Genomic DNA, 9,100 nt, shown 5'->3' with positions numbered 1-9,100 from the left:
TGGAGATTCCTTCTTACAAACATCTATCCTTCCAAACATACGCATTTATAATATTTAACATAAACAATTTATTTATTTTTAAGATGAGAAGTATGATAGTAAGATTAAGTCCAAATAAAATCAGACATCGTAGACATAAAGAGTGTGTTTTTCTTTGAGCGCTTTTACATATCTTACTTACTAATTTAATTTCAAATACCAAGTAAACGAGCAAGGGTTCTCATTTAATCTCTTTAGTTAATAACAACTTGTTAATTGAGTTTATAATATTTTTGTACATTTTGAAATATCACGTAAATTCATAATTTTAACAATGTGTATATTTTAGAGTTAATAAATAATTTCGTCCACTTTAATTTAAAAGTTATAGCTTTCAAAGGTATCATAAAATTAAAGTATATAACACGCATGACCTATATACTATTATTTTTTTTAATAAATTAAATGTTAATTATTCAATTTATCGTGTTTTAGTGACATTAGCCCTGGTTATTTATTAGGTTAATAAAGCAATTATTATTAATTAGTCTATTACAACTTGCTATTAATAATGACAGTGAAACGAGAATAAATAAGTTGTTTGTATTATATTGATAATTAGTAATAAAACCATGGTTTATATCTTCTTACGGTGAAGGAAAACATCGTGATGCAACCTGCACATATCTGCGAAGAAATTCAAAGATATGTGTGAAGTCAACCAACCCGCACTTGGCCAGCGTGGTTGACTATGGCCTAGTCACTCCTAACTTAGGGTAGTCTCCGAATCACTTAGTGGGGACTTATAGTGAGCTGATGATGAAGTTATATCTAACATTTATGTAATTGTAAAAGAAGAAACAGACTGTAATATACGAGTATCAACGCACAGCTGAAACTTTTAGGTTTTATGATTTAAAGTTTATTTTAAAGTAGCGATCGCTCGTGACTTCGTGTGCATAGAAAAAAATAGCCTATAACATGCCCACTCATATCAGCTATCTTCCGTTTCGGAGATTACCGGGAACAAACGCGGATTTTCAGACAGACAAAAAATTCATAAACTTGTCTTTTGTTAGGCAACGTAAATACATCATGTTTGAGAAATATGTTTTTTTAATACATACATATACTCTAATTTCATTAATTGTATATTAAAGGTATCCTTTATTTAACTCTCCTTTGTATTGTAACTGACTACGTAACTTTAGAAAGGAATTTTAAAGTTAACAAAAAAGCAGTAGCAAATAGTCAACATTGTTCTCGTTGGTTGCAGGCGATAATTTTATGAACAAAGAATGCGCCTGCACCTGCGCAAACAGACTTATGTATTAGCATACGTTCTCTATGTGAGCCAATACATTACCTAGGTACGTCTCACTCGAGTTATTTAACAGGGTACGCTTAGAGGTCGAAAGTTAGGCCGGGACTCCACCAAACGGAGACGAGACGAGCGGAGAGATGTTTTTTAAACAACCAATAGAATTGTGTTATTGACACATCTCTCCGCTCAGCTTCAGTGGAGATCGCTGTGCGGAGATGTCTAATATTTGTATGGTGCGATAGAAGCGGAGATGTGACGTGCAGTGGAGACGAGAGATGTGAGCACACCGCACACATCTCTGCTTTGGTAGAGCCCCTGCCTTAATCCTAATTGATCCACTCTCGTCCGTAGAAACTACTGATTCGTAAATATTAAAGATATATTTTATACTTTTTATTTCAATGTTTGTCCATTATTTAATGCCAAATCTTACATATCCAATATACCAACTATGCCAAATCTTATATACCGTAATTCAACAAATATGCCAACTACGCCAAATCTCACACAACTAAGTACACCCAATAGTTTCCTAAATTTTGAGGAAGTTTCTACGTGTTTTTTTAGAAGTACGGATTATTGCTCTAATGCGGAACAAACATGCACCAAAATAGCTTAATAAACAATTTTTATCATTATCATCTGAACATGGATAATTGAATAGATATTGTAAGTTAAAAATTATCATTTACGTCATTCAAATAATATTACGATATTATCTCATAGTATATCTCACTATCGTAATGACACACGTAAAATGAAGCAATATTATCAGATAATTAGAAATACTTTAAAATATCGCAATATTTCAAAATAGTCTTCGTTTTCATTTATCACGAACCTGCACGACCTTGTACTCTAATCAGCTGTAAAAATTCTACAAAAGTTCGTTGCATTCGATTTTATATTCATTGTGATTTCAACTAAAAAATAACAATAAAAACCCTATTCTTTTCTAAATGAACAAAAAAAAAAGGAAAATGTCAATTGTTTAGCAATTCTATTTTTGGCTTAATTCGTTGAACTGTGTCGTGTTAGGTTAAATATAGTTGTGGTATTAAATTGGTGTTGAATGGATTAAAAATTGTGGCAGATTAAAATAAGTATGTATAGGGCTTTACTGTGAGTTTCCACTGTAAAAGTGACATAGTATTTATCAGTGGAAACCCACACGGATAGATGTAAACACATAGTTAAGAATGATTATTTCTCTTTTATGATATTAAATAAAATATTATTTAATATTAATTTACTAAAATATATATTAAAAAGGGACTCCCTTTAGGAAAGGTTCCGAAGATACTGGCAGCGTTCCCCCTTTGGATAGCTAAACTAATTCTTTGTCCGAGCTAGCTGCCAGCTCTTCGGTCCCCTGTAATGTCGATTAACTTTTTTGATATGTCCTTAAAAAGCCTTAAAGCGCTAGGACCCCACGGACCAAGGGTCTCGACGCCGAATGGGACAAAACATATTCGGTGCCTAGACCCCTGTATTGGTTTCTCTTTTTATTTCCCTCCATTCGTCATTACAGAACAATGTAAATATGATGTAGAAAAAACACAAAATGGACCCCAGGAATAAGGATAGGTTCTAAAGTGTTTTTTATTACGTCAATATTATTTTTTCTTGTAGTTTTAGTGTGTGACACGATTTGTCTGAAATCGTGTTTAAAAAATTACCAGTCGCTACCCGAGCCGGAAATACCACAGTGGTCTACCCAACTGTGGGCCCCAACGCGAATTTTCAACATGTTATAATCCACCGTAACTATAACCCATTGATTTGTAATGTCGAATTGTACCCATTGATTTAAATAAACAAAGGACAAAGAAATTCGATTCTTTTTTGTTTTTTGACTCATTTAATGAATAGGACCTTAAAGTCAATGACGACATATCGATAACCTAATCTTTTAAGATTTTTTGTATGACAAATAATCAGTAAACTAGCTGTCATCCGCGACTCCGTTCGCACGGTTTTAATGAAAACTTAATTAGTAGCCTATGTGTTCTTCCAAGCTATGTTCTACATCTATGCCAAATTTCAGCGAGATCCTTGTAGCCGTTTCGGAGATACCTTCAAACAAATATCCATCCATCCATCTAAACATTCGCATTTATAATATGAGTAAGATAAATAAGAAGCAAGCAAGTATTGATAAAAGCAGATGACATGTAGATAAGCAATGCAATTGTATCGTAAAATCGTCAGAACTTTCATTCTCAATTTATCTGAGAATATTTTCTAAGGACTTGTTTTATAACGTCCTAGTAAAGAGCTAGTAGTAGAGAACTATCAAATATAATAATTAAACCGTCACTTATACGTCCTGCCAAAATAGTAGAGCATATTTGAAGATGAAACGCCAACGACTTTATTTGACAAATAAGTTCCAAGTAGCTTATTCAGGACTTACGTGAAGATAGTATAAAGAGTTAAAAACAGCTGTTCTTACTTATGGCGATACATAAGAATGACGTCATATGGCATAACGCCAAGTTCTTAAGTTACTTAACTCAAGGAGCGCTCAGAAAGTGAACTAGTTGACTTGGCTCAATGACATATTGAATTACAACTGGGCTTATTAGAAATATGACAAGCTAAAGCAAAGAAAAACCGAAAAACCGAAATGCAAACATATAAAGGAAACAAACTCAGTAAAGTTAAAGTCAATCAAAGTTTCCATCATAAGCAATCTAATATAGTATTCTCGCTGAACCCATTATTCTTAGTTTATGTGAGATATATACACCAAGAGCCTATTTAAGTATCTATTCATCGACTAACCGTGGGTTTCTGAGACCAAAATCCTAGTTTAAAACATATTATCTCTGTTTAGTCAAAGATAATGATAGGGACGACGATATGTTTTATATAGATAGCTGTCGCCCGAGTCTTCGTCTGCGCTGAATTAAAAAAACTACAACCTTCTAATAAATAGCCTATGTGTTCTTCTAGACTATGTTCTACATCTGTGCAAAATTTCATCAAGATCCGTTGACACGTTCCGAGGATACCTTCAAACAAACATCCATCTATCCATGTAAACGTTCGCATTTATAATATTAGTAAGATTTAGGTCTTAGAAACTCACGCACTCAAAATGAATTTGGTTTCATTTCCTAGTACGATAGAAGCGCTTGTTACAAATTATTCAATGATAACAGTAGTCAACAATCTTAAATTGGAGCACGACCGATTCTTATCAAGTATGTTTAGTGGTGAAATACAGATTATAAATATTTTACGGTCAAAATAATCGATTTTATAATCGATTATATCAAAAGGGCATTGACATATAACAATATTGTTTAAAATTGATTAATTAAAAAGCAATCATATTAAATAATACATGTTTTATGCTCTAATTTAGTTACGTTTATACTAGTCTAAATGGCATATCTATAATCCATAAAATGCGTGCTAAATATGCAAGCAAAATGGAGTTTATAAGTAACATCTTACTAACATTATAAATGCGAATGTTTAGATGGATGGATGTTTGTTTGAAGTTATCTCCAGAACGGTTGAACGGATCTCTATGAAACATATAGAGCATAGTCTGGAAGAACACATAGGCTACTTATTAAGCCGCGCGGACATTAGAAGGAAAGTACATTGTTATTTAAAAGATTTTCTTCTTGTTATATTATAAAAGTATTCATGTTTTTTGTACTGGTGTTTTGGTAGTAACCTCAGGGAAACATAAGCCGGTTCTCTTTATTATTTCTGCGGTTTCTTGGATACGTAATATGTCGTAGTGTTTGCACATGAATCACGCACTTTGAGATAGTCAAGTGACTAAGGCCTAAAAAATTCCAGTCTATACAGGTTGCACAATACAAATTCGACTGCTTTGTCAAATGCGTGTTTTTAAGAACACAATAGGTAAATAGCATTAGGTATACTCCATTATTTGATATAGTCGAACCTGCTTAAACGAGAGACTAAGGGATCGGGACATTTATCTCGCTTATAGAGGCTTCTCGCTTATCCAGCTTCGACTGGATATAACCGCGTATCAATCTTACTAATATTACAAATGCGAATGTTTGCATGGATGGATGATTGTTACAAGGTATCTCCAGAACAAATACATGGATCTCGCTGAAATTTGACATAGATGTAGAACACAGTCTGGAAGAGCACATAGGCTACTAAGTTTTTTTTTTAATTCCGCGCGGACGGAGTCACAGGCAGCAGCTGGTATGCTCATAAAGTTGGAATATAAACACATTTAACTTTAGTTCTCTGCTATAAAAAATATAAATCAATCTCTTTAAAAAAAAACAGACAAAAGTGTTTCGACGATTGAATATCACGCTGTATATTCTTTGCGATTTAATTCGTTAGAGCGAGCTGTAATAAATAATGGGCGATGTAATAAAGAATACATGTTTTGTAACGCATATGCTAAAATTATACAGAGTGTTCTAATTTTGATAGTTGGCGTCGTCGGGCGTACCGTCTGTCGATTCGGAGTTGGGACGTAGGCGAATTGCAAGGCCGGGAGTTCGGTGGCCGCGCATATAATGAATGGCTACTAATGTACAAAAATATAATAAAAACCCTTCTCGAAGATTTGGCAAAGGCGTTGGAAAAGTATATATCCTTCGTGCCCTTAAAAACGTAGGTTACATGTTGAACCTTTTAACTTGCTGCGAATCCTTATGAACAATTCAAGTCGTTCTTTCAGCGAAATCTGTGATCACTACGTTTGCCTCTATCTGTTTACCAAGAAGTATCTATTGCACAATATCCAAAAACCTAAAGTTCAATATGAAATGAGGTTCACTAACAGTTACATGGCTCGAAATAAACCTGACGACCTCAGTATGGCATCGTACGTAATAAGTTATAAAATAGTTGAACATGTTTGAAATAAATTCTTAAAATCTAAAAGGCTGTTTATCTTAAGACATTTATGAATGATGTGAGTCAGGAGTCTAGATAAAATTCCGCGGCAAAACAAGACGAACAATGTTGAAACACGTCAAGGACGAAATTACATTGGCCAAATAGAATACATACCAAATAAAATATGAAGACTCCTTGCTATTAAACCTTTTTACTGTTTAGTTTATTTGACTTGTCTTTACATTTTTATTGAATGTCTAAAATTTCTCTTAAGATAGCTTATATTAGTTACCGAGTCTATTACTAATTTTTTATTTATACAATTACGGATAATTAAAAAAAAATATTTTTGCATAAACTCATCCTATACGACACATATAATATTAAGTAATTGGTCAATCAGATTACGGCGTAGCATTAACTCGATCAAACGGCTTAGGTATCTTAACATGCATCTATAAGCCCGTTAGAACAAAACAATTGTGAGAAATTTCTTTGATAAAACCAGTTATACAAACATAAGAATAATGATTGTTTATCAATACGCTTTATTTGTGTACGTACTTTTAATAAAATAAAATGCAATACTAATAATATGACAGCTAAAAGATTACAAAATATTACCACTTTATTACGCTGATAATGACGTGTATGAGACAAACTATTCAATAAAATCAAAAGGTATTCTGTCTGCAATTTAGTATATTCGCGATATGTAGACCAGACACATGGCAACCCTAGGGCGGTGCTCGGTGGTGTTATGCGCGGCCGCGGTCGATACGCCGCCCGTAACCCACTTCCGGCGCCCGTGACCTTGCCGCCGCCATTCACGGCGCGTCTTGTGGCCCCCGCGGCCCCAACCCAGCCCTCGCGGCACCAACCCCCGCGGCCTCAACCCCTCAACCCCATCCCACAGCCTCACTCTCCAACTTATTCCATTGCCAGGATTACTTCGAGTTTCACGTTCTCTATATTTATTTACAGTCTGTTGTTTATCCAATACAAACTTTTGACATTTCTCATTCCATTTCTATCAAAATAATCTTTGTCATATCTAGACATATCTAGAGTAGAAATAGGAATTATTTAGTGCATACTAAAAGTCATAATCAGTGTTTACTTGACTCTTTCAGAAATAAAAGATGAAAGTCTTTGCTAACAATTCTAGGTAGCATAATTGTTTATATGACCTAAGACAGTTGTATTTTTCCAGGTTTTTGTGATTTTCAATGCACGCGGTAATAAATTAGCATGTTTATCTAAATTGGTAATGCCTACTGAAAGTGTTTGTGGTCTTATCTAGCCTACTTAGGTAACAAGAAAAACATTTCTAATAATTTACCCATAAAACTTTTGTCCTTTCACCATAATATTGTACTTTCTTATTTGAGTTCATTTTAAATGAATAGTTTAAAGTCATAATGTAGTATGTTAGGTTTTGTATCACTATTCTGATATAGATTTACCTAAACATATGAATGCAGCAAGATTTGACAAATTTGGTTTATTCGTAGTCATTACACTGGATTAACGAAAAAGCAACTTGTACTTAAAAACGTATAAAAAATAGCAGACATGCTATCTCTCTCGTTCTTTCTGAATAACCTGAAATAACAGTATATTTTGTAATGTTTAGTCAGTGGGAACGCAGAGTAACATGAACCGGTCGCGTGGCGCTGTCTGAATGAACGGTGGCTAGGTCACGCGACTTCTTACGTAAAGTTCCAACCAACGCGGGCTTGCTTGTCTGCGGCATAAATACCACTAAAGGTAAACGTATTGCAGTCATTTTAAATTATGTTTATTGTTATAATCTGTGGAGGATTTTAAATCAACTGGAACTTCAACTATGTTTCGTTCCTATTTAATGGCAAAATATTTAATACAGTCTGCAACTGCATATCGTTTTCAATACTAAATATTTGCTTAAAAACACGTTTGTTACTCGCCGTCACCCGCGACTTTATGCGCACAAAATTTAAAAAAAAAGCTTAATAAGTAGTCTATGTATTCTTCTAGTTTATATTCTACATCTGTGCCTAATTTCATTAAGATCCGTTGAGCCGTTCTGGAGATACCTGCTAACAAACATCCATCCATCCATCTAAACTTTCGCATTTACAGTATTAGTAAGATTGCAAGATTACCTTTACTATACTATATTGCTTTATTTATGTCTTTTACATATGAGTTATGTAGTGTGATAATGTTTGAAAAAGACTAAATATTTACATATTTAAGGTTTGGTAAAACTTCCTTTATATGGGCAATTTGAAATCTAACAACAGTTTTATTTAATGTATCACGCAATAGGAGAGTGGAGGCAAACAACGCCGCCTACACTACGACCTCACGAGCAATTTACATACTTGTTACCGTGACTTTACTCTGAACAAACACTAGTAAAAACATATAAGTTTCATCTAAAAAAATATGAAACTCTTTTCTGAGTTACCTTAAAAACAGTATGAAAACATAGTCAAGGCAAATGGGAATATTGTGAAAATTGGTAGATAAACTGCCGTTGACTGTAGCATTAAATCTACTACACACGTACAAAAACACTTTATTTTTGTATATATATGCAGCTAGCTGTCGCCCGGAACTCCATCTGCGTGGAATTAAAAAAATAGTAGCCTGTGTGTTCTTGCAGGCTATGCTCTACATCTATACCAAATTTCAGACGTTCTGGAGATACCTTCTAACTAACATCCATCCATCCTTACATCCAAACATTCGCATTTATAATATTAGAAAGGAGAACTAAGTAATCTGTTGACTATAGTCATAAGACTATAGTCAACGACTTCTAGGAGCTTTCAGTTTTTCTTCCCATAAGACCTTTTTCAATTACATTACTGTTTAAAGTCATTTGCCGTACTCGTTTAACAAACACCCAATCGGTCCACATGTGAACAACCTGATAAGCGCCGACGCCAA

General features: G+C 34.0%; 1 protein-coding gene across 1 annotated transcript in view; it reads right to left on the bottom strand.

Annotated features, from left to right (window-relative positions):
- Atx-1 (Ataxin 1) overlaps positions 1 to 9,100 on the bottom strand; it is a 39,583-nt gene that overhangs the window by 9,017 nt on the left and 21,466 nt on the right. The window lies entirely within an intron of this gene.

Source organism: Papilio xuthus, unplaced genomic scaffold (assembly GCF_000836235.2).
Source record: "Papilio xuthus unplaced genomic scaffold, Pxut_1.1 DF826945.1, whole genome shotgun sequence".
Taxonomy (NCBI): domain Eukaryota; kingdom Metazoa; phylum Arthropoda; class Insecta; order Lepidoptera; family Papilionidae; genus Papilio; species Papilio xuthus.
This window is presented reverse-complemented; position numbering and strand designations above follow the sequence as displayed.